Source organism: Sciurus carolinensis, chromosome 2, assembly GCF_902686445.1.
Source record: "Sciurus carolinensis chromosome 2, mSciCar1.2, whole genome shotgun sequence".
Classification (NCBI taxonomy): domain Eukaryota; kingdom Metazoa; phylum Chordata; class Mammalia; order Rodentia; family Sciuridae; genus Sciurus; species Sciurus carolinensis.
In genome coordinates, this window is record NC_062214.1 from 71,212,349 (window position 1) to 71,239,918 (window position 27,570).

Here is a 27,570-nt window from a genome sequence, read left to right on the forward strand (position 1 = left end):
GCTAATTGCCAATCTTAGAAAACCCAAGGCTTTTGTTCTCCATTGGGTCCTGCAAGTCAGAACATGCTACCTGTATTTGAAAACATAAACTGATTCCAGAAGCAACCTGTAATTTTATTTATTTACTTATTTATTTTATTTATTTATTTTTGACTTTTAGTAAGTCCTGCCCACCGCTAAAAAGATAGTGGATAGTCCAACCCTATCAGACAGAAGGGAAAGCAGAATCCCAAATCTGGTCATCACCTGCCAAACCATACCTCTGGCCTGGGCTGTAAAGAGGCACACTACCTACTCATTCATACCAACCTGCTGCTCACTTGCCTCTTTCTAAGTCACACATACAGAGGCACTGCTAAGGTTCCAATGTATTTGTCCCTTTAAATCTTTTATGTTGGAAGTTACACCCTAAGGTGATGGCATTTAGAGGGCCCTGCTAGAAGCAACCAGGTCGTGAGGACCTCACCTTCATGAATGGAACTCAGGCTCCCACAAAAAAGGTTTCATAGAGTTGCCTTGCTCTTCATTTTGTCTGCCACGTGGGACACAGTATTAGTCTCTTTATGTCTTCCACCATGTGAGGACACATCAAGAAGATACCATCTATGTAGGAGAAAGCAGGCATCGTCAGACACCAAACCTGGTGATGCCTTGATCTTGAACTTGCCAGTTCCCAGGACTGTGAGAAACAAATTTCTATCATTTATAAATTACCTAGTCTACATTATTATTTTATGGCAGCAGGAACAAACTAAGACAGCCCCCTTACCACCACCACCACGGGCTTATGTAGCCTTGATTTTTAATTGACATATGAAAATCATACACGTTTATGGGCTATGGTGTGCTAATCAATACATATATATACACAACGTGTAATGAGGGAGGGTATAATGAGTACCAAAATAGGTATATGGGGGGAGACTTGATGTCAAAACCTTTAATACAGTAATTCCATATCTATAATTTGTCCTTGGAAAATAAGAAAAAAGGGACAAATAGAGCTACAGAAAAAAGATATTCACTGTCTTTTTTTTTTTTATTACAAGAAAAGTAGAAGATACTAAAATTTTCAACAAAAGGGCACTGAGGTGGTCACTAGTGCTTCTGAGTGTGTCTGAATTTCCTCCTTCCAGGTGAAGGGTGCCTCCCTGTCTGTGGAGTATGAGGCACTGGACCTTGCTTTGGCTGATAAAGAACAGGTAGAAGTGACAAGCCATTTCCATGTATAAGCTTGAGAGTTGCTGCGTAGCTTCCCAGGCTGCCTCTCTCCCCGGGCCACAAGCAATGCTCTATGCGTTTTTGGTCTGCATCCCAGTGGTCTCTTCTAACCAAGGACAGACAAAGAACAGGAATAAGAAATACACTTTTGTAAGTCACTGCGATTTTTGACATTGTTTATTACTAAAGCATAACAGAGCTTATTGTGATTGATACAAAAATGGGTGTCTGCTAGTAGTCTATTGCTATAATTATAAATCACAAAAGCATAAATCATCATGATCATCATCATCATAGTTATTATTATTACTATCATCATGATCATCATTATTATTATTTATATATACCTGGTCCCAGTGATGCAGTAAAACCGTTTTCCATGAGCAGCTAGAGGGCAGATCCTGTAATGAATGAGAAGAGGAGGAGGGCAGAACATCAGTCCTGGCTGGGGTATGTGTGTCAGGAGGAGAGGCAAAACTTTTTAATTGGGTTTTGAAAGGTAATAGAAGATGGACATGAGTCAACAAAAGATTTTTAAGCAGAAAAGAAAGGGAATGGACATTCCATCAATTTAGGGACTTGAAAATGAAACAGCTTCTCATCTCCTGGTAATAAGAGATTAAACAAATAATAGAATTTTATTTATTTGCAGTGCTGGGATAGGACCCAGGGCCTAGTCCATGGAAGGCAAGTGATCTACCACAGGATTATATCCCCAGCCCTAAAACTTAAAATTTAATGGCAGGAATCTAATGAAGAATAGAACCTTTATCCTGTGGTCAACAAGGTAAATGGATTAAAAACCCTGTAATTCCTCTGAGCTGGACAAAATGGTTTGGGAGGTGGAAGTGGGAAATAAGACCTAGGAACTAAGAGTAAAACCAAAAAACAAAGAGTAAGGTACTTCTGTGGAAGTATGGTAAGTACAAGGAGGCTGCAAATTAGATGCTAGACAGAGGTATGTAAGCACTATTTTTGTAAATCTTTTCTAACTCCAAAATTATCTTCAAAAATGATTTTAAGGTATAAATGTGTATTTATTAGTGCATAAGGATGTTTTGTAAATTTTCAGGGGACAGTGTTAAGAGTAAGACTGGCCTGATCTATATATTTGTGGAGCAATAAATAAAATCTGGAAGGGCCAATACTAACAGTGGTTGATTGAGATTATGAAACTTCGAATTTCAACTGATTTTCTTTCATCTTCATAGACTACTTTTTTCTAAAGTGCTCAAATATTATGTGTATAATTCAAGATCCATTTAATTTTCATATAAGCACATCTCCTTACATATTTATATATAATGTGTAAATAATACATAAGTACTTATAAGTATTAAGTAACATGTTTATACCAGATATCACATACTATTTACTACATATATTGTGATCATTAAAGTCATAATCTCAGTATTTATGGTTTTGTGATTGTCTACTCAGTGTATAGGGTTTTAAATACCTAGTCCCCTTTTATCTGCACCTTAGTGCTGTGAAGTGATGGAAGCTAAGAAGTTAAATAAAGCTCTTGCTTTCAGCATCACTTACCAAAGTTGATCACAGAAAGCCTACTTCTGTCACACTCTATCCTCAAACATTCTTGTTATTGCTTCTGTTGGCAACCACTGAATATGTCATACCACAAAAGCAACAACAGAAACTTAAGGACAATAAAATACAGACAGGAATCAATAACTCCTCATGTAAGCAAACAATGCCAGATATAAATTATTCCTGGGTGGTAAATGAGACTGTGTCTATATATAAGATGATTCCAAATGTATAGATTTAAAAATACAAGGAACACTTAAGCAATCAACCACCCACCCCTTGCCTTCAAAGTTTGAAATGACAAGTTGGAGTTAAATAACCTTTTCATTATTAGATTTCTTTTCAGGTTCCTTTAGGTTGAGTTCATACCTTGGTTATTTTTTGAGCTTTAATTTCTACACTATATCTTAGGATTTTTGCCAGGGTAATGTGATAGTGATGTGGCCTTTAGAACCAGTATGTATGGTGTGTCAGATACCGTGTTAAGTGATTCATATGCATTTCTTTATTTTAATCCTAACATTACCCTTCAAGACAAACACCATTGTTATCTTCATGCACCTATTGCTGTTCTACTCAGTTCTTTGCCTTCCTACCTATTTAGGGACCTGGATTCACACTATCTGGAAGCTACACTATTACAGCAGAGCTTAACTCTGGGTACAAGGATTGGCACCACACATGCTGGACCAGGGTCATTCCCCAGGAATTTGAATCCTTTTTATTTATTAACCAGCTGCATTAAGATAAAAGTCACCTAACCATATACTTCACCCATTTAATGTGTACAATTCAATGGTTTTTAATATATTTACAGAGCTGCCCAACCATCATGGCAATCTAATTCTAGAACATTTTCACTACCCTTATTATTCCCTCCAAGGCCCCTGCCCTAGGCAAACACTAATCTACTTTTTGACCCTTTGAATTTGCCTATTTTATTTCATGGAAGTAGAATCATAAAATGTGACTAACTAATTCCCCTTAGCTTGTTTTTTAGGGACCCACGAGATTGTAGCAAATATCAGTACTTTATTCCTTTGTATTACAGAATAATATGCCACTGCATGCTACAATATACCATTGTATGCTACATTTTATTTATACATTCATCAGTAAATGGATATTTGGATTGCTTCTACTTTTCAGTTATTAAGAATGATCTAACAAACATTCATGTAGAAGTTTGTGGATGGACATACATTTTCATTTCTCTTCAGTATATACCTAGGAGTGGAACTGCTGGGTCATATGAAAATTCTATGTTTAGCTTTTTGAGGAACTGCCAAACTCTTTCAGAGAGTCACACCATTTTATATTCTCACCAGCATTGTATGATAGTTCCAATTTCTCCACCTCCTCACCAACACTTGTCTAGTTTTTTTTTTTTTTTTTTTTTTTTTTTAATTCTAGACATCCTAGTGGGTATGAAGTGATGTCTCATTGTGGTTCTGATTTGCATGTCCCTATGGCTGATGAGATTGAGCATCTTCTCATGTGCTTACTGAACACTTGTTTCTCTTTTTTGGAGAAATATCTATTCCAGTGTTTTCCATATTTCTATTGGGTTATTTGTCTTATTATTGAGATAAAAGAATTCTTTATGTATTCTGGATATGAGTCCCTTATCAGATATAATTTGCAGATATTTTCTTCTGTGGGTTATCTTTTCACATCTTTGAAGGCATTTTTTTTTTTTTTTTTTTTTTTGCTGCAGCACAAAAATTCTTAATTTGGGTGTGATCCAATGTACCTATATATTTTTTCAGATGTTTCTCTATTTTGGTGTTGTGTAAGGTGGTAGCTCTCTGAAGCAAGGAAGTTGCTGGTGGACATATGCCCCATGAGCATGAGGAAACTCAGGAGGGAGCTAGCAGCGGGGACAGAGAAAATGACAATCACACAGTGAGAAACAAAGCCACAGGGGGCAGGCACAGGCCTGAGCTTCCAAGAGCACTGCTCTCTAGAGTCAGTATATCCAGAGACATAGCTGAATCTCATTGGGATTCCTCAGGACCCCATGGCCCAGAGCCTCTACTCAGTCCAGGTCCTGTTGTTCACCAGCACAATGACAAAAGAAGCGATAAGTAGCAAAAACAAGAGTTCTGACCAGTACATCTCATTTACAGATGCGACAATAGAGGCTCTGGTCACAAAGTAGGTACCATCAAGGAACTACCACAGGCCAGTACCCCAGCATGGCAACCCTGCCTCTCTGTGGGCACAGAAGGAATACCACAAACTCAGACAAGCAAAGAATTCACAGAAAACTTCCTTTAAATAGTATACTGCGAGTGCCAGTTGCAGGGACCTTCTTATATAAGAGTCTGCAAGGATCTCACCTAAAATCCAGGTAGGCCCATAGGGGCCATGCGGGAAGATCACCAGGAAAACACACAGTAGTACAAGTTTCCAGGAAACATCTTTCTGCAGACTTGATCTCAAGGTGGAGGGGAAGGCTGTGTATGATAATAGAAGTCTCCAAAATCTCCACAGGTAAAATAACTGGTTAAAGAAAAAAAATAACTCAATCTTAAAAGTTTTCTGTGTGGAAAAACTCTGTGCTACTGCTCCCTGGTACAAACTACAGAGAGCAAAATGGGGCACAAAAAATATTGGCTGATGTGTCATAGGTTTCCGGAGATTGAAAAACAACATTCAAAGGATGCTATACATTGACAACTTTCATCAGTTCCTTTGAGGCTTGTGTTTCAAAGACAAAGGATACTGGATACAAAGAGCTCTGCTCCTGGACATCTCCCCTGGACATCTCTTTTGAGCACAGGTAGGACCATGAGTGACCTTCCATCAATCTTCTTAAGCTGGGCTTCTAGGGAAGACGTTACCTTTGCCCCCTCCCCCCAGTAAGGTACAGACTTAAACAATAGGATTCCACATGTAAACCAGCAAATCACAGCCACCTTACACAAAATAACAAATCCATATATTTGATTGTCAAAATGTAGACTCCCACCTGGCAATCTTGCCAATAAAGGGGATGTAAATACCTTAAAGGAGTGACAGTGACTCATTACCCTGCTTCCAAAGGCCATCATATTTGTAGTGTAAACATTCTCACAGCAAAGAATAGGTAAGCATAAAGTCACCAAAGTGTTCCATTCAAATCTTCCAGGAGGGCACTGCCTCCTTAACCTGATGGGAAATAACTTATTTTATTCTCGGATCCATGCAGACATGGATCTTGGCTGTGATTTTAATTTCTCTGATTGCATACATACCTTAGAATGTAAATCTAAGAAGAGAAATTTGGGTGGTTCATGAGAAAATGCCAGAATATCGAACTGCCTGGTCACAAGCCATCATTTAGCAGCCTCAATTCCATGCTACAAAATGTGCTTGATAGTGGTTGCAAAAGGCATTCTACTTTAAAATGTTAAAAATAAAATACAAAGTATTTCATGGCAGAAATTATACTGTCATTAACCTTATACTCTCAAATCATTCATTCATCCATACATGCATGCATCCACCCTTATATTCATTGAGTACTTTCCAAAGAGTCCTAAAAGTATGGTAGGTAGGCAAAAAACAAAACAATATAACAAAACCTAACAACAACGACAACAACAAAAACCCTAAAATACAGTCCAAGGCATGAAGTGTATAGTAGGAAACTGCATTACCCAACAGGCAGACCACCTGCTACAATACTAGCAAAATGGGGACACTGAAAAAAAAAAAAAAAGAAAAAAAAGAAAAAGCCTTTGTTCTTTTTGTGGAACAGGCTCCTTCCTGCTCAGGATCCTGAAGCATGCTTTCTTAGCCATGCTGGCTCCAACTCAGCATCCAGGTGTCTGAACACCTCAGAGAGAGCTTCCTGAGCCTCATAGCATCGCCAACCCTCCATCACTTCACCTGCTTCATTTCCATAGCAACATCTATCACCTTGCCATGATGCTTTGTTCACAAATGCCAGCTCACCAGGTACTTCCAAGACCATAGCACACTGAGCTTTTGGTAGATCATATTTTTCCACATAAGAATAATGAAAGAAAAGATGTAATAGCAAATCAGGAAGTATTGCTAAATTTCATAGAAATATTTCTTCAGTTTAAGATACAGTTCCCTTAAAAATTGCTCTAAAGCTAACAAAATCATGAAAAACCTTAAAGTTATAGCCTGCATTTTTAGAAACAGCATCCTAAATGTAGTGACCATTGATCATTTTGCTAAGAAAGATGAGAACATTTTATACAGTCATCCTTTGGTATTCATGAAGGATTTTGTTTCAAGACCCCTTGCAGACATCAAATTCATGAATGTTCCAGTCTCTTATATAAAATGGCAAAATATTTGCATATAATCTATGCATATCCCCCTTGCACTTTAAATTATCTCTAGGTGATTTATAATACCTAGTGTAATATAAATGCTAAGTAAATAGTGGCTATTCTGTATTGTTTGGGGAATACTAAGAAAAAAAATGCATGTGTACTTTACAGATGCAATTTTTTTTCACAAATATTTTAGATCTGAAGTTGGTTGAATTGACAGATCTGGAACCTGCAAACATGGATGGCTGACTGTACTTGTGTGTCTCTTCCCTTCCCCCAGTCAGAGATTTTCCTAAATTATACCTTTATTTGCAAGGTTTACATAATCTACAGTATGGGCTGCCACAGTGATTCACAGAGATGGCCAATTTGTCTTATTCTTATATTTAAACATATCCAAGGTTCATCGCCACCCATCTTACACCAAGCTTTGTATTTTTATTTGTTCCTATTTTGGCTAGGTTTTGACATTTAAAAGTTTTCAGAAGGGCTCACAGCAGCTTCACTCTCTGACTTCTGGCATCCTTCTATCTGTCCATTGTCCTCATCTGTGAACTTAAGACAATTTGGCTAACTAAGAAATGAGTGGGACCTCCATCGTTCCAAGATCTATCAGAAACCATTTCCTCAGTATTCTTTTACAAAGTGTTGCTGAACAGAGACTAACTCAGGTGATCCTGTTTGCCAAAATCCTTTACCTTTCTGACTCCACAAAGGCAGGTGAAAAGTCCCAGGGAAATGGGGAAATTCACCAGGACATAAGTTGGTATTGTTCATACTCTTTAAGCTCACCTCAAAATACCATCATTTCTTTTGAATGACAAGTCAGGTGTGGCCTATACATTAACATAGCTTCCTTCTTTCATATACTTATTTCCCTCCCTCTTCTTTTCTAAAACTCTTTGTTAGGAATTAAAATTATAGTGACACTTTGCTCCTCTTGTGTAGTTTCTGCTCCCTTGTTCATAGTGTTTTGATTTTAAGTAGGCTGCCCATTTTGTGCCTCCTCGGTTGGTCTTTATGTGGGTATAATTTTCTGTTTTCTCTTCCACATTTTCCCCAACTTGGACCATGTTTTTCCTCTGTCTCACATGCTTCTCTGAATTTTTCTTTGCTGCTCAACTCTGCTCTAGAGATCCTATTGCCAGCATTTTCTTTGAAAATATGGAAATTTACTTTTCTGAATTACTGAGTTGGTTTCTGAACTGTCCACATTCTTTCACAGTCTTTTGATTATGTATTTTGTTTTATTTTTTCCATGGTTACCTTACTCAGCAGCATGATAGTTCTTTGTTTGTTTGTTTAAGTACAGGGAGTTGGGATTGAACCCAGGGCAAGTACTCTACAAGAGTTAAATCTGTAGCCCTTTTAAAATAATTTCATTTTGAGACAGGGTCTTGCTAAGTTGCTCAGGCTAGCCTAGAACCTACAATCTTCCTCCCTTAGCCTCCTAATCCCTTAGCTGGGATTACAGATGTGTATATCATGCCTGGCTGCACAGTAATTATTTTGTACTCTTTAGTCATTCATGATGAGATTTGTTGAAAGATAACATGGATTACCTATGGGAGTAAACTGAGAAAGTATATGGCCTTTGAACCCTATTTGTCTAAAATAGTTCCTCACTGATCTGTACTTCCTTTTGACCTGGAAATCTTCCTCCTTCAGTTTTCAACTTTCAAGTCTTAGGCTGGTTAACAACAAAGCATTTACTGTCACAAGCCTTCTGACAAAATTTGTCACTGCACCTCCCGACTCCATTCTTCTCTCTCTGACTTCACCTTGGCCAGGTCCTAAGCCAGAAGCCAGGTCATGTGTATTGCTACTGGAGGAGGGCCTGGCACCTTTCTCCCTGCCATACCTTTAAACACCCAGTAGCATTGAACTGGCTCTACCCTTGAAGGAAATAGTGCTTGTTTGTTTCTGCACTTAATGTCCCTAACATATAGTACACACTCCATAAATCTGTTAAGTGAAGGAGTGATTGTGCTAATTAACCAGATGAACATCAAAGAAACCAACATCTGGAAATGGACAGAAAGCATGCACCCTGGGAGACAGGAGTAAGACAGCCCCTCAGTTACCTCCAGAGTGATGAAGACACCTCCCTCTCCTCCTAGGGTAGTGCTAGGCCTGGGACAGAGTCCGCCATGTGCTGCATTTCTTACAGCTCTAACAAATTCTCTGGCTCAAGCTTAGATGGGCACTATCAACACACTAAGGGGCAGTTTCTAAACCAGGAGTTCCCCACACTCTCCCTTGTCCACTCCAGTTCTGTTCTGTAAGTCACTCCCTGAGCCCATGAAAGAAGGCTTCTACCACTTTCACTTGGTTCCAGAGGCTCTGCCTACTGCAGGGAAAAAGCTCCAGAGTAGAGACCAATGGCATGATATGAGGACACTAGAACTTGGACTGTTACTATAAAGATTCTCAGTGCTCCCAACCTTTGCCAGGTGTACCTTCTTGAAAGCACCATGTAACACAGGAGCATAGACAGTGTAGCATCCATCTAAGTGGACCAATGCCTCCTTCCAGAAGATGGTCATTCTCCCTGGGTGCAATGCCTGTTCAGTTCTGAAGATGCAACCTCTAGACAACTCAGGGAAACAGAAAACACCCACAGTGACTGTGGTGCAGCTGCATGGAATGGAATCTCAGAACCAGAATCTAAGCAGACTACAAAAAAGCGAAACACCTCTGTCTGGGACCTGAGACCCAGGCACACTTAATCCAGCAACTGATACAGTTTCAAACAGTGCTGAAAGCACTGCCTGGGGATCAAAGTGACCACAGCAATCCTGTCTTCATGGGGTGAGGGTGGCCACTTCTTATACTTCTCTTCATTCTCCCCACTCCTTCCTTGCCCCTTGCTTGGGGCACTCACCTTCCTCTGAATTAAGGGAATCTGGATTATTCCTAACATACCCCAAGAAACATGCAGAGTTCATGGCTGACCCCTTAGTCTCATCACCACCATCTGATGCTTGCTTATGTCTGACTTCCACGGTTGCTATTTCTTGTTTGAACATGTCCCAGTCTGTGCCTAAAATAAAAACCTCCAAGAAGGCAAGAGCTGGTTCATTAAGTCTGTATACACTTCTAGTAAATGATTTTAAATATGCCATCCATCAAAAACAAATCAATGATGTGAAACTTCACGTATGAATCATATTTAAAAAATGAAAAAAAGAAAAAGAAAACTATCTGCCCTGACTTCTGAATCTCTGAAATCCTAACAGAGAGAGAGAATGGTCAAGACAGCAGATTATTATGCTGTCATAATGTTTTAGGTCCTACAAAGTACTTTCACATGCCTGAATATATCTGCACCTGGTAATGACCTTGGGGGGGCATTCTCTTCATTTTATGTACACGAACACTGAGGCTTAGACAGGAAATTTTTAAAAGATTAGAGAATACTGCAAAATAAAATGGCTTAACACTGGAACCAAGTAAATGGCCGTTATGGTTTTTTTTTTTTTTCTTTGCTGAAGGAAAAAAAAGTTTTCATTAAAATTGTTTCACACAATTGCTTCTACATTGACCTTTCAATATACCACAGCAATGCAGTGACTGTACATAAAGATGTGAGCCCATCTCCAGAATCAAATAGGAACAGAAACATTTGCTGAAGATGTCTTATGTGAGTACTGACCTATGTCACCATCAGAAATCACCTAGTCATCACCATTCCTCAGTGACATCATCACTGCTTTATGCAGAAGGGAAGTGAGTATGAGCAAGCAATATTAGCATTATCTACTCTATCACACTGGAGCAGACCATGAAATGTCAAAGTCAGGAGTTTGGGATGATACCATAAAGGTGCAGTATTCAACATAGTGTGGTACTGGCAAAATGATAGACAAAATGATAAATGATACAAGAGTTCAGAAAAAGATCCTTATTAATGACCTTTCGATTTTTAATAAGGCCACCAATGTAATTCATCAGGGTTGGGATTTTCTATTCAACAAATGGTGCCTGAAAAAATTGGATATCCACAGATATCAATCCCAACCTCACACAACACATGAAAAGTAATTCAAGATGAACTGGAAACTATGATGTAAAAGCTAAATTCAAAAAAACATAAAAGAGGATCTTCAAGGCTTAAGATGAAAGGTTTCTTATGACACACAGAAATAACAACCATGAAAAATAAATTAGATATCATAAAAATTTTTAAATTCTGCTTATCCTTCCAAAAGACATGACCATAGCTCAACAATAAAAAGACAACAACCTAGTAAAAATGAGTACAAGAGCTGGATTAGCAGTTCAAAAAGGAAGATTCTAAGAATGATCAATAAAAGCATTCAACACCATTGGTCAACAGGAAATGCCAACTAAAATTATGACGACAAACTACCATGCACCCACTGGAATGCCTTAAATGACATCAGACTGCTAATATCAAATGCTGGCGAGGACACAGAACCATCAGAATGCTCAGACCTTGTGGGAAGGAATGTAGAACAGTCCAGCCATCTTTTTTCAACTGTCCTATGACCCAGTAATTGCACTTTAGGTATTAACTTAAGAGAAACCAAAACATCATTCACAAAAAGCCTTGTATAAGAGTGTTCACAGCAGCCTTATTCATCAGAGCTCCACACTGGGCCAACAAGAGGAGAGTGGCTAAACAGTCCCTGGCACAGTGAGACAATGGAGTACAGACGGTGTTGAAAGGAACAGGCGCCTTGTACAGCAACAACAGGGATGAGTGGCAGGAACACGAAGCTGAGGGAAGCGAGTACCTCCCGCCCTATGCCCTCTTACATGAAGTTCTAGAATAGATAAAGCGAATCTATGATGGAGAAATCAGAAGGGCAGTTGCCTGAGAGAAGGGTGTGGCAGGGCATGTGGGAACTGTCTGGTGCGATGTTGATGTTCTACATCTTAGTAAGGATTTGGTTATATAGTTTGCATTCATCAAGACTCATCTAATGTGTGCATTTCACTTTCACTAAGAAAGAGGAAGAGAGAAAAGGTTGGGCTGGGGGGATAAAAATCTAGGCCAATGCCAGCAGAGACGTCTCTACCTCTGCTCTAAACCATAGGTACTTCAGGCAGGTGCCCCATTCACTAAGGCACCCATGGCTATACGAGTGTCAAATGATGGGAAGACAGAGAAAACCTGCAGGGGCTCAAGGCACACTAACCTGAAAGAGAACCTAAAGTGCTGGAGAGTGTCACATGTACTCTGCAGAGTGAATATGGTCTCCTATCACAGAAAAGTCTATGTGGACACAGGAAGAAATGAGTGGTCTCTCCATTTCCAAACAGGCACACACCCTTGAAACTGAAATTGTGTAGAATATAGATAACATAAAACTTATCATCTTAACCATTTTGAGAAATACATTTTGGAGACATTAAATATATGCACACTGTGCTATCACCATCATCCATATTCAGAATTCTTCACCATTAAAAATTGAAGCCATCAAACACCAACTCCTCATTTCTCAACCCCCATCCCCTGGTAACATCCATTCTACTTTGTGCTGCTGTGAAATTGACTACTGTAGATTCCTCACATGAGTGGAATGACAGTAGTTATTTTTTCATGTCTCACCCACTTCACTTAGTATGATGTCCTCCAGGTTCATCCATGTCGCAATATGTGTCAGCATTTCCTTCCTTCTTGAGACTGAATAATATTTCATTGTATGCATACACAACACTTTGCATATCCATTCATACATAGCAGGAGACCATGGGTTGCTTCCACCTCTTGGCTATTGTGACTAATGCTGTGAACATGGGTGTACAAATACCTGTTTGAATCCCTGCTTTCAATCCTTTGGGACATGTACCAGAAGTGGTGTTGCTGGTTCTTACAGCAATTCTGTTTTATTTTCTGGGGACCACTAGACTGTTTCCCACAGCAGGAATTACACTTTATATTGCCACCACAGAGGCAGAATGTCTGATGTTTCCATATCCTCACCAGCACATATTTTCTGATTTTTTGAGAATAGTTATCTAATGGGCACAGGGGACATTTTTGATATATATTAAATGAAGCACTTCTATGATCCTTTTTCAAAGGAAAAATAAAGAGGGCATTATTTTCAAGAATGATTTACCAGCACAGAGTTGAGTTTCACAACTGGGAAATGAGTCAGAGAAGACCCAGGTATTAAAAATGAAGGCCCTGTCTACACACAGTGCCCAATCAAGGTGATTTCCCTGCATGTTTACCCACAAGATTTGGCCAACACACATTTGATTCAAGTATGTCTATAATTTATCATTGTTAGCAGCCAAATAGCTTTCCTTATGCTTGAGAATAAGAGGTAAGAAAATGGGATATTTACAAAATGAACCACTTTCATTTGGAAAAATCTACATCCAGTTTTGAGGACTACAGCAACATTTCCATAAATTAGAATTGCAGCAAGCAGCATTTTTTCCTTCCTATTATGGGATCAAAACTATAGGAAAATATTCATTCTAAGTACTGAAAGACCAATTCTTAGCAAACAGATATTAATAAAATTTAACCAATAAAACACATTTAAATCACTTTAACCATGGTGCATTTATAATTTATTAACACTCTCAGAAAGAGAACAGATTTGAATATCCTCAGAATTCCACAGATATTAACAATTATCTAATTCTTTACCTTGGTGTTTGACTGAATATAACATCCCATAACAAAGAAAATTTAACCCGTATTCAAGTGAATTTAGTTGAAAATAGTAGAAACTGAAGAATGAGTGCCATAAACTACATTGGAGAAAAGACAGCCTCTTCAACAAATGGTATTGGGAAAACTGGAAATCCATATATAGCAGAATGAAATTGAACCCCTATCTCTCACCCTGCACAAAACTCAACTCAGAGTGGATCAAAGACCTAGGCATTAGACCAGAGACCCTGTATCTACTAGAAGAAAATGTAGACGCAACTCTATTATGTCGGCTGAGGAATTGACCTCCTTAACAAGATTCCTAAAGCACAAGTAGTAAAATCAAGAACCAATAAGTGGGATGGTAGCAAACTGAAAAGTTTCTTCACAGCAAAGGGAAAAATCAATAACGTGAAGAGAGAGCCTATGGAATGTGAGAAAATCTTTGCAACCTACACTTCAGGTAGAGCATTAATCTCTAGGACATAGAAGGACTCAAAAAACTTAACACACACACACACACACACATTAAAAAAAAAAAAGCACAAAGGAACCGAACAGTACTTCACAGAAGAAATATGAATGGTCAACAAATATATGAGAAAATATTCAAAAGCTCTAGCAATTAGAGAAATGCAAATTAAAACTACACTGAGATTCTACCTCACTCTAGCCAGAATGGCAATTATCAAGAATACAAGCAACAATAAATGTTAGTGAGGATGTGGTGAAAAAGGTACACCCATACATTGTTGGTGGGAATGAAAATTGGTGCAACCACTCTGGAAAGCAGTGTGGAGATTCCTCAGAAAACTTGGAATGGAACCACCATTTAACCCAGTTATCCCACTCCTCAGTTTATATCCAAAGGACTTAAAATCAGCATACTACAGCGACACAGCTACATCAATGTTTATAGCAGCTCAATTCACAATAGTTAAGCTATGGAACCAACCTAGATATCCTTCAGCAGATTAATGGATAAAGAAATTGTTGCATATGTACACAATGGAATATTACTCAACAATAAAGAAGAATAAAATTATGGCATTTGTCAGTAAATGGATGGAACTAGAGACTATCATGCTAAGTAAAATAAGCCAGTCCCCAAACACCAAAGGCTGAATGCTCTCTCTGACATGTGGATGCTAACCCATAACAAGAGAGGGTAGGGAGGGGAAGTATAGAAGCTCACCGGATTAGACAAAGGGGAATTAAGGGAAAAGAAGGAAGGATGGGAATAGGAAGGATAGTAGAATGAATCGGCCATAACTTTCCTATGTTCATATATGAATATGTGACCAGTGAAACTCCACATAATGTACAACCACAAGAATGGGATCCTAACTGGAATAAGTTATACTGCATGTATGTATACTATGTCAAAATATACTCTATGCCATGTATCTAAAAAGAACAAATTTTTAAAAATGAAAAGAAAACTGAAGAATGATATCACGCTAGGAATAAGGAGTTCAGTCTTCAGAGAAAATGGCCTTAGCAGCAGCCTCTCTGCTTTTTGCTGGGGTTCTCCCCATTAAGATCCCCACATTCTTTGGAACCTTGAAAATGAAGCAGGGAAATAACTGGAGGTTTCCATTTTAGCTGCTAATAAACTTCCTCTAATATTTCCTTTTTTCTGACTTTACATTAAAGGTATTTGGTCCTAAAAGAAGTAATAATATTAAGCTTTGTTTTTGGCAGAGTTGTAATTCTAATGGCCCCGGGTGCCCTAAAATTAAACAAAAACACAAACATGAGTCAGTAGCATTACCTTCCTCTAGGTTGAAACAAATTCTAACAGAGAAAAGGATTTGGTTCATAGTAATATGGCTCAAATCACAGTGGGGCTTTGCCAGCTGCCTGGAACAGAAGGGAGTGGAAGGGAATAGAGTGAGGGGCTCTGAGAACTTGTGCTGCAGTAAAGAAAGACAGCAGTATGACTGCTAAGAGTTTCCCCCAGTCTGGCTGGTATTTGTTGAGAGAAGTTCTACTATCTATTCTTTGGATCACTCACTGAATGCAAGTGCTATACATAATGTCAGGACAATCCTACAAAGGTGGGCAATTTAAGGAAAGCATGCACAGCCTAAACTCTCTACCTACTCACATGTCTGGCCCAGGAAGTATGTAAAATTTGCTATCTGTAGTGTATGTTGGACGCTAATTTAGGGAGCATCCTAAAAGGGTAAATGCAAAATAGGACTGAGGGGAGGATGTGTGGATGAGTAAGAATCTTTCTGAATAATTAGATGCTGGCAGGACAAATGAAGTGAGATCACTGTGAACAGAAAGTGTGAGTGAGCAAGGATAGTGCAGGGCATTACTGGGAGGGTGTGACCCCCTACCCAGGGCTAACAATCTTGCCATAGACACCAATGGTAGAAAAAATTAATATTTCCCAAGGTCTGTCATGATGTTCACCTGCCAGGAAAAGACAGCCATCTTATTCTAGTGCTATGGAACTTTGCTAAACAAAACTATTGTTATAGAGTGAATCCTTTGTAACTTCTTTTGCTTTTATCTTAAATGGAAATAAGCAAGGTCAAAGACAGAAAAAGATGTGGAAGGACATCAGGGTGCCACATAAAATACTGGACACTCAGTAAAACTAAACAGTTTACTAGTAAACTCAATAAAACAGGTAAACAATGAGTATTTTAGTGTAAGCATGCCTCATGTAATTCAGAGGACAGGCTTATACTAGAATATAATTTGTTACTCATCTGAAATCCAAATTTAATGGGGCAACCCACTGCAGTGTTTATCTACATCTACCAACTCTAAGGAAAACACAACTGGTTTGACCTCCTTCTAACCCTTTCTGCTAGTCACCACAGAAAAAGGTAAAGCAAGGTGGAACTCAGTAAAAATGTTACTGAATTTTCATCTGTAAACAGAAAGTGGAAGGCAGTCAGGACTGGTCAGTATTGACAAGAAATGCAATGACTAGGTGTCATTAATTTTTTAAATTATATTTCCCTCTTTGTTCTCCCAACTGCCTGGCTTCTTGGACATAGATTTAAATGTTTTATATATACACAGATGAGTGTAAGTAACCAAGTTAATAGTTAATGCAGATCCTATGTGATCACACACTGAAAAAGCAAAGTTTATTTAATGAAATGCAGAACTGTTTTATAATTTGTGTCTGATTCAAGACACATATCTCAAGCAAACTCTGAAAGTGATATTTTGTGCTAACATTTCTAAATATTCTTTCTAATGCTCTAGTTTTTAAAGTCTCTTTCAAATTTAGTATTAAGGTTTTAAAATGTTCTGTATAATGCCAAATTGTGGTATGGCCATATCCTTTCACTATTATCTCTGTTCCAGACCCACTTTAGAACCTAAAAGAAAGTATGTAGTCTTCCCTTACCCATGGGAACATATTCTGAGAACCTGAATGGATGCCTAAGACCACACAGAGTACCAAACCCTACATATTCTGTTTTTCTATGTATATATATATATAAAAAATATATATATATATATAAATATATATATATATATCTATTATAAAGCTTAATTTATAATTTAGGCACTGTAAAAGATTAACAACAATAACTAATAATAAAATAGAATGGTTATAACAATCTACTATAAGTAAAGCTATTTAAAACTTACAAATTGTTTATTTCTAGAATTTTCTATTTAATATTTTTGAACTACTGTTGACCTCAGGTAACTGAAACCACAGAAAGTGAAACTGTGGACAAGGGAAGGACTCCAAAACCACAATGGTTATATAACTTAATTACTTTTCAGTTCTTCTGAAACAGGTTCCTTTTTTCTCTCTCTTATGCTTTTCATGAACTTAGATCATTTTTGATAGAGGATTTTAAACAACTTTATAAAATGGAATTGCCATAATGACACTTTTCACAGAAATTCTTACTAAAAATAATGTTTACCTAACTAATGTTTTCAGGTGAGTATTATCATGTTATCAAAACCAGTTGAAAACAGTACAAAAAAGTATTAACATTCCTCATGAATTCACAGCAAACCGCCACAAAATATTATCAAATAGAATCCAGCAATATATAGTATGAATTATATATCAAGGTCAAGTGTGCTTTAGTCCAGGGATAAAAGGTTAGATTTTTTTAAAAATCTAGCAATATAATGTACTTTAAAAAATCAAGCAATATAATGTACTTAAACAACAAATATCAATTGTCTCAGGAAATACATTTGGCAAATTCCAACATATATTCACGATAAAACCTCTCAGAAAACTAAGAATAGAATGGAATTTTCTAAATCCAATAAACAGTATCTATGCAAAGTCTATAGCTACCATCATAATTAATACCCAAGCCTGGATACTTTCCATCCAGGATCAAGAATCAGAAAAATATGCCTGCTCTTACTGTTGATACTTCTCAGTAAAGGAAGTTCCAGCCAGTGCAAGAAGGCATGAAAAGGAAATAAAAGGCATATAGACTTAAAGAGAAGAAAATAAAAGTATCCCTATTTATAAAAAACATAGTCTACATAGAAAACCCTGAGTAATCTATAAAAAAAATCCTAGAACTGAGTGAATTTAGCCAGGGCACAAGATATGAGATAAACATACAAAATCAACTATTCCTATACACTAGCAATGCACATGAAGAAACTGAAATTAAAATACAATATGGCTTAAAATAATTCAAAATAATAAGATTAAATATAAATTGAAAAAAAACATGTATCAAGTTTATAACTTAAAAACTACAAAATATAATGAAAGGAATCAAAGAAGATCTAAAAAAAATGGAGGAGACATACTGTGTTCATGGATTGGAAGACTCAACTAAGTAATGATGTCAATTTTCTTCAATTTCGTATCAAAATCCCAGCAAGGTATACCTGTAAACAAAGACAAGCTTACTATAAAATATTTATGAGAAGGTAAAGGAACTGGAATAGCTAAGACAATTTTGGAAAAGAAAAATGGAGAATGATAAATCATTACACCGAACTGAGATTCACTATATCATTTCAGTAATCAAGACAGTGTGGTACTGCAGAAAGACCAACAGGAATCAGAAGACCCAGAGATTACTCACTTTTTTTTTTTTTTTTTTTTTGGTGGTGCTGGGGATTGAACCCAAGCACTCTACCAACTGAGCTATCTCCCCAGCCCTACAAATTCAATACAATTCCAATAAAATTCCAATGATATACCTCATAGAAACAGAGCAAATAATCACGAAATTCATTTGGAAAAATAAGAGATCCAGAATAGCTAAAGCAATCCTTAGCAGGAAGAGTGAAGCAAGGGGTATCACAATACCAGAACTTCAACTATACTATAGAGAAACAGTAACAAAAAAAGGCATGGTATTGGCACCAAAATAGATAGGTAGATCAATGGTACAGAATAGAGGGCACAGAGACAAACACACATGAATACAGTTTTCTCATACTAGACAAAGGTGCCAAAAACATACAATGGAGAAAAGATAGCCTCTTCAATAAATGGTGCTGGTAAAACTGGATATCCATATGCAGCAAAATGTAACTGAACTCCCTATCTCTCACTCTGTACAAACCTCAACTCAAAATGGATCAAGGACCTCAGAATCAGACCAGAGACCCTGCACCTTATAGAAGAAAAAGTAGTCCAAATCTTCATCATGTCAGCTTAGGATCAGACTTCCTTAACATGACTCCCATAGCACAAGAACTAAAAGCAGGAATCAAAAACTGGGATAGATTCAAACTAAAAGGCTTTTTCTCAGCAAAGGAAACTATCAGCAATGTGAAGAGAGAGCCTACAGAGCGGGAGAAAATCTTTGCAACATGCACGTCAGATAGAGCACTAATCTCCAGAATATATAAAGAACTCAAAAAACTTTACACCAAGAATACAAATAACCCAATCAACAAATAGGCTAAGGAAATGAACAGACACTTCACAGATCTACAAGCAATCAACAGATATATGAAAAATGTTCAACATCTCTAGTAATAAGAGAAATGCAAACCAAAACTACCCTAAGATTCCATCTCACCCCAATTAGAATGGCAATTATCAAGAATACAAGCAACAATAGGTGTTGGCAAGGATGTAGGGAAAAAGGTACACTCATACATTGCTGGTGAGGTTGCAAATTAGTGCAGCCACTCTGGAAAGTAGTGTGGCTATTCCTTACAAAACTTGGAATAGAACCACCATTTGACCCAGCTATCCCACTCCTTGGCCTGTACCCAAAGGACTTAAAATCAGCGTACTATAGTCACATCAATGTTCATAGCTGCTCAATTCACAATAGCCAGTTTGTGGAACCAACCTAGATGCCCTTCAACAGATGAATGGATAAAGAAACTGTGGTATAAATACACAATGGAATATTACTCATCCATAAAGAAGAATAAAATTATGGCATTTGCAGGCAAATGGATGAAGTTGTAGAATATCATGCTAAGTGAGATAAGCCAATCCCAAAAAAACCAAAGGCTGAATGATCTCTCTGAAAAGTGGATGATGATACATAACTGGGGGGTGGGAGGGAGGCAAGAATGGAGGAAGGATGGATTGAATAAAGGAAAAAGAGGGGTGGGAGGGGTGGGGGAAGAAAAAATAACAGAATAAGACAAACGTCATTACCCTATGTACATGTATGATTACATAAATGGTGTGACTCTACTTCATGTATAACCAGAGAAACAACAGTTGTACCCCATTTGTGTACAATGAATCAGAGTAAATAAAATTTTAAAAAAGACAGGATGGTTTATGTAGAGGGATAGAAACATTAAAAATTGAAATAGATTCATATAAGTACACCAAACTGATGTTTTTAAATTGACATAATTGTGTATATGTATGGGATGCAATGTGATATTCTGAACTATTATACATTAGAAGCATTCAGTCAAGCTAACCTCACCAACTCTCAGCCTCTTCTGCAGCCTCTGGCAACCACTTTTCTATTCGCTATTTCTATAAGATTGGCATTTCACATTCCATATATGTGAGGTCATACAGTATCTTTCCTTGACTTGCTTATTTCAGTTAGCATCATGTCTTCCAGTTCTGTCCATGTTGTCCTGAATGAGCTTCCTTTTTAAGGTTGAGTAGTATTCCAGTGTGTATATAAAGTCATATTTTCTTTATTCATCAGTTTATTAGTGCTTAGGTTGCTGCCATATCTTTTTTTTAACAATACTGAGACCATTTTATGCTCTTTATAACATTTTAGTCTAAAAATGTTTAGAATATTAAAAAGAAGATCTGTTTCCACAGATACATTGAAAACTCGTCTACAGAAGACTGTACATGACCATGAGTTCATGATAGTCACAGCGGAGTTGGTAAGGAAATAAAAGGGTAAAATGAGAATATGGAAGTAAGTTAGAGCAAGAGCATATACAACTATATGGGCAGGTTAATATTTTCAGATTCAATAATTTATTTTAGGGTAAATGGTACTTTCACTAAAATACAGAAAACATAAAAAAGTATCTAGCTACAAAGAACAAATAATTTAAAAAAAGAAAGTGATTGAGGATTCTATATCTTAACTATTATGAATAATGCTGAAATGAGCTTAGGATACTTCTATTGCTTTGGATGTGTACCCCAAAGAGGGATTTCTTGATCATTAGATAGTTTTATTTCTAGTTTTTTGAGGAAACTCCACACTATTTTCCCAAATGGCTGTGCTAATTTGCATTCCTACCAACCGTGTACAGGGTTTACTTTTCTCCGCGTTCTTTTCAAAATTAGGTATCATTCATCTTTTTAATAACAGTAATTTAACAGGTATGAGGTAATAGTTCAATGTGGTTTTAACTTGCATTTCTGATAATGAGCATTGTTTAATATATATTTTGGTCATTTGTATGTCTTATTTTGAGAAATATTTCTTAAGATCCTTAACCCATCTTGAGTTACTGTATTTTTGCTATTGAGTTGTTTGAATTTCTTATATATTTTATATACTAGCTCCTTATCAGAGTATGGTGTGAAAATCCCATAATCTGTGAACTGTCTCATCATTCTGTTTTGTTTGCTGTGCAAAGAGTTCATTTTCTGTTTTGGATTTTGTTTTCTGTGCTTCTAATGCTGTATCCAAAAATCACTGCTCAACCCAGTATCACAGAGCTTTTTCCCTATGCTTTTCTCTAGTTTCAGGTCTTATTTTTAAATCATTACTCCGTTTTTAACCTACACACACATACACACCAGATGAGGGTACCAGCTCCATTACTGCACATGTGGACACCCATTTTTCCCAACACCATTCATTTAAAAGACTATATTATTCCCACTGTGTGTTCTTGGTAATTTGTAGAAAAATCAATTGACAGTAAATACTTCTGTTTACTTCTGGGATTTATACCTGTTTCAGTGGTTAATGTAACTGTTTTTAAGCTGGCACCATGCTGTTTTGATTACAGTAGCTTTAAAGGATATTTTGAAGTCAGGGAATGTGATACATCTAGCTTTGTTCTTTTTGCTCATTGATTGCTTCAAAAAATCGGGTCTTTTGTGGCTCTATATCTATTTTAGGGTTTTTTTCTGTTTCTCTAAAAAAATTACCTTAGAATTTTAATAGGAATTGCACTCAATCTGTAGATTGCTTTGGGTAGTATGGACATTTTAGCAGTTCTTTAAAACATGATTCTTCCAATTCATGAACTTGAGATTTCTTTCTATTTATTTGTCTTCTTCGGTTTTTTCATCAATATTTTATGTTTTCAGTGTAACAATCTTTCACCTCCTTGGTTAAATTTACTCTTAATTATTTTATCTTAGTCCTGACCAGATAAATGGTCATCAAAGGAAATAAAAGGCATCCATATAAAAAAGGAAAAACTGAAAATGTCTCTGTTTGCTAATGACATGATCTGAAACATGGAAAACCCTGAAGACTCCACCAGAAATTATTAGAACTGATCAACAAATTCTGTAAAGTTTCAGATTACAAAATCAACACACAAAAATTAGTTGCATTTCTATATGCTAATAACAAACTATTTGAAAAAGAAATTAATAAAAAAAATCCCATTTATAATAGCAATCAACTGTTTTTGACAAAGGTTAATAAGCAATTTAAGAAGTGTATGCTTTTCAAAAACAGGGCTGAAGCAATTGAACACCTACAGGCAAAAAAAAAAAAAAATCAAACCTGACCAATACATCATTTACCTTATTTTTTAGATCCCAAAATGGATCATAGATTTAATGTAAAATTCAAAACTGTAAGATTTTAGAAAAAAATCACAGGAGAAAATCTTCAATACCTAATGTTATGTGAAAAGTTCTTATATATGACATTAAAAATACATCTAAAAATAATAAATTGTACTTTATCAAAATTTAAAAAACAAAAACAAAAAAAGCAGTAACAACTTTTTCTCTGAGGAAAGTCTGTTAGCGGAGAGTTAAAGCCTAGTCATCTCCACATCAACCAGTTGCACAATTATCCCCTGGGGACATTGTCCACAACCCTGCCTACTTCTCCACAATCAATCCTTCTAAATCCCGCACAAATCAAGATTCATAGACAGACCTCTCTTTCCATCTTCACCCAGTAGACTAAGCTGCCAACATCTCTGGCCAGAAAACCTACAGAACCACTACACCTAACTGATATCAGAGACACCCAATATTTCTAATGATCTTGAGGAAACCCCCAACTATTTATTGCTTGGTGATCTTGAAAATTTCTCTACTACTCCTGATATTAAGGACTATGACTACTTTTGAAGACCCCTACCTACTCCCAACTGATCTGGAGGGCTCCCTCCACACTAGTCCTAAGTGATCTTCAGCTCTGCCCTTCATAGTCCACTCACAGCCAAATACTTATGATACCAACCCTTGCAGATCCAAGAGCATCAGAACAGAACTGATGGTTCAGAGCAATTCAACCAAATACTTGTGTTGTGTGGTGAGTTCATGACACTGTGAGCTGTACTCCCAGCCCCTGGTCCCACAGCACTGCATGGGATAGGTGGCAGAAGAACCAACAGAGCAGCTGGCAAGGCAAGCCCTGGGCCTTGGGAGCACCCTTCTCATCACCACACTATGGTAAAGGAATCCTCCATCTGGCCATGGTAATGTCTCCTTCTCACAGTGGGCAGGTGTTGGCTGGAGAGACAGAGCCATTTATTCTATTCACCAAAAAGATAGGTTCTATTGAGCAGGGTAAGCACTTGAGGGTCCTTGGATTACATGAAAAAGTGTGGGCCTACTGTAACCAGCAGGATGAAGGCTTACTATGATTATATTTTAAACTCTAAAAGGAATATAACCTAATTTGAGGCTCTCAAACAGTGGAGCCAGACATATCCTTTCAAAGATACGTCACCTGGCTTCCACAAAGCACATGCACCTGGACAGGCATGAGAGTTTAGGTTTTCTCTTCTATCATGTTCTGTGGTTCTGTATTTCAGAGCCATCCTAGTTACACCAAAGCAAAAAGTGGAATGAGAAACTAACTTGTATGTGAGGGGATTCAGAAAGCTCTACAAAGTATGCCTACATCAGAATTCTTAGGAATAATGCTTGATCATCATGAAACAAACAAAAAAACTAAACTAAAAAAAAAAAAATGCCTGGGACTTAGTTGGGATGCAAACTTGTACACTCAGGCTGAGGTTCTTAAAACATTATTATAACCACTTTCCTGGCAGATATTATGAGAGCTCACTTACACAGATGCAAAACAGAAATGACACAGTTAGCAAGTTGGATTACTGACTTTAAAAATAACTTAGGTTTTTGTTATTGTTTTATTGTTTTATTAGTACTTTAACTTGATCACACTTGCATTAAAATATTTTCATGAAATAAAAGTTTTCTTATAATAAAAATGACCTCCTATATATTTCACTTAAAAATATCAAGACATATTTAGCAATTTCTGAAATAATTTTACAGACTATTACAAAACGCAAAGCCTAAAGTTCATTCTCTAAATAATAGAGATGTTTTCTATTTGAACTATCAAGTAGTAGTATTAAACTCTCTAGAAGTTACTGAGCTGATTTTAAAGATATACATACTATGAACTCAGATCATTTTTTTAGGTTTTTAATTTTTTTTCTTTTAACAGACATTGGTAGTCATGGGAAATATCATTTTTAAGTTAACTCTCAGGTTTCAGAAAAACACACATGTGAACAGAAAATATGCAAAACAATAGTGCCAAAGCATTCTTGAAGATTCAGATTTCTCATAACTTGATCTAGAACATCCTATTATAGAGTGAGAATTCCAAATGTTTGGGTATTGGCAGTGTTTTGGATTTCAGATTTTTTGGATTTTGAAATATATGCATTTATACAATGAGATATCTTGAGGATGGGACTCAAATCTAAACACAGAATTCACTTACGTTCCACATGCACCTTATCCAATAGCCTGAAGGTAACTTTATATAATATTTACTAAAAATTTTATATAAAATACACATGCATTTTCACTATGACACTTTATGTGAAATCAGGTCTAGAATTTTCCACTTGTGGCATCATGTCAGCGCTCAAAATGTTTCCGAATTTGCAGAATTTCAGATTTTGAATGTTTAGATTAGGGATGCCCAAGCTGCACCAGAATTTTCTAAACTGGCTTTTAACAACTGACACTAACTACCACAGCAAAGGAATACCTGAAATCCTGGGCTGACCACCATCTTATGCTGATAGAGGCACCTCACATCACCTTTTGCTGCGAAAGAATTTTGTCACCTGTGCCATAAGAAGGTTGTAAAAGCAAACCTCAGTCATGTACCAAACTAACTTGTTGTTGAAGACCTTGCCATAACCACTGCAAAATATCTGCCTCTAACACATGTGCTTGGTACAAAGAAGAGCTGTCATATGCAGAATCCTGAGGTATGTTGTCAGCAGACATGGGTTGGGCTCCAGCCCCCTTCTCTTAGTCACACACATTTGCTGGGGAAGACACTTAGCTTGACCTTCACCTGTGTCATCTGGAACATGAGGATAATATTGTCCCTGCTCTTCTCTTCCTCAGAGTGTGAGTCGTTGTGCTGAAGGAAGAGAGATGCCTGCTCAAACCATGAATGACCTTGAAAATGTGACTCATGAGCACTGGGTATCCTTAGACTCCAAAAGCTGTTTGGAAACACATATTAGTACACAACCAAGCCTCTAGAGTATTCGTCACAAGTGGACAGTGACAATTCAGTTGATCCACTTTGCCTCTGCCTATCATCACAATGGTTCCCTACTACCACCTGTGTCAGCTTATCAGAGGCAGGACATGCTTCATTGGTGGATGAACAGTAACTGATCACAGTAAGAAAGAGTTAACCTAAGCTGTATAAACAGCCACTGTAATAAAGTCTTCATTTAAGTTCAGAACCTATATAAAAGCTAGTAATTGTTTAGTGACTTTGGATTCCTGCTTGACGTAACAGCAACCCAAAATATATTCTATTATGATCATAACCTTACTTATCTACCTGAAGAACCTCATTCTGGCCTCTACATATTGGCAAGAGTGAGTTTGGAGAGATAGAGCACATCTTAAGCTATATTAAGATGTAAATACCTGTGCTCCAGCAATTCTTCCTCCAGTTATCTACCCAATAGAAAAGCATTCAATGTTCACCAAAAGACATGCTCTAGAATCATCTGTCATAATGTTCATGATAACCCAGCCTGGAAACTACTCATATGCCCACCAGCAGTGTGTATTTTATATTTACACAGCACTGAGAACTGATGAGCTGCTACTGCATACACACAAGGACCTACATCAATCCCACATGCATAATGTTGAGTGACAGAAGCCAGAAGGAAAAGCATACGTACTGCTTGGTCCCCTATCTATAAAGTACAATATAGGTAAAATAAGTCTATGGTGTCAGAAGTGAGAACAGTGTTTACCCCAAGGGGAAGGGTGCTGAAAAGGCATACAGTGGAGGCTCCTGGAGTCCTACATGTTTTGTGTCTTGAATTGCATGTGAACTACAAGGTATGTTCATTTTGTGAACATTTATCGAACTGCAAACTTAAGACATGCACCATTATTCATGAGATTATATTTCCATAAAAAGTTGTGTAGCCATGGCTAAGAGAGAGGCTGGCAAGAGGGGGTGACTCAGACCCTGCTCTCAGGACTTGTCTTTTCCTGCCAGTTAAGCCAGCAAGAGAACAGCTTTTCACAGCATGAGTGAGGGCAAGTCCCTTTGATAACAGGTTTGAGCAGAGACTGTACTATGTGCTATATGTGTATATGGCCAGGACTAGGGGAGGAACAGAGAGGACACTGTGCAGGCCAGTAATTATGGTATGCTATTTAACAATATCATAAATGCACTCTGGATTCTGATGAGATTCGTGACTCTCTCCAAATTTACTGTGACTCAACTGTGATCTTCTCAAAACTATGACAAAAACCTGACCTACTTAGGACTGGGAAGGTGCCTGTAAGTGACATTGCTGTTTCCCTATTTAAAGCATGTCTCTCTGATAAGCAATAGTAGAACAGAAGAAAATCCAAATTCATTGCTAGACCCAGGATTCCCAAAGATGGGCTTGCATTTGCTGATGGATCTGAAAACCTTAAATATCAATGCAACATGCATCATAACTGATGGTCTGTGTTTCAGGAAGCTGGGGGGATAGGGACTGGGTGAGAAACTACTAAACAGGAGCATCCCAAAAATGCTTCTCCCCTCATTCCTATCCAACCTCATACCATTGTATTTGCAATGCAGACCTTAGCCCCCATTCAACAACAGAGACATGGAGAAGAAGGAGCAAGCCTGGCTACCCTTCCTGTGTCCTTAAAGCCAATGTGAGGAATTCAGGAGGCTTTCTCCTTGAATTACTCTCTTGATGGCCCAGGGTGAGGGAAATACCTAGAATAGTCCCTAGACACAAGGA

The 27,570-nt window shown here is 37.4% G+C and overlaps 1 protein-coding gene across 4 annotated transcripts in view; it reads right to left on the bottom strand.

Moving 5' to 3' along the window:
- Otud7a (OTU deubiquitinase 7A) overlaps positions 1 to 27,570 on the bottom strand; it is a 341,701-nt gene that overhangs the window by 292,442 nt on the left and 21,689 nt on the right. The window contains exon 2 of one of the 4 annotated variants that reach the window (XM_047540189.1): positions 18,484 to 18,564. The exons of the other annotated variants lie outside the window; for them this stretch is intronic. The gene's annotated coding sequence lies outside the window, so the exon portion shown is untranslated. The remainder of the gene's footprint in view (positions 1 to 18,483; positions 18,565 to 27,570) is intronic. 4 annotated transcript variants of the gene reach the window in all.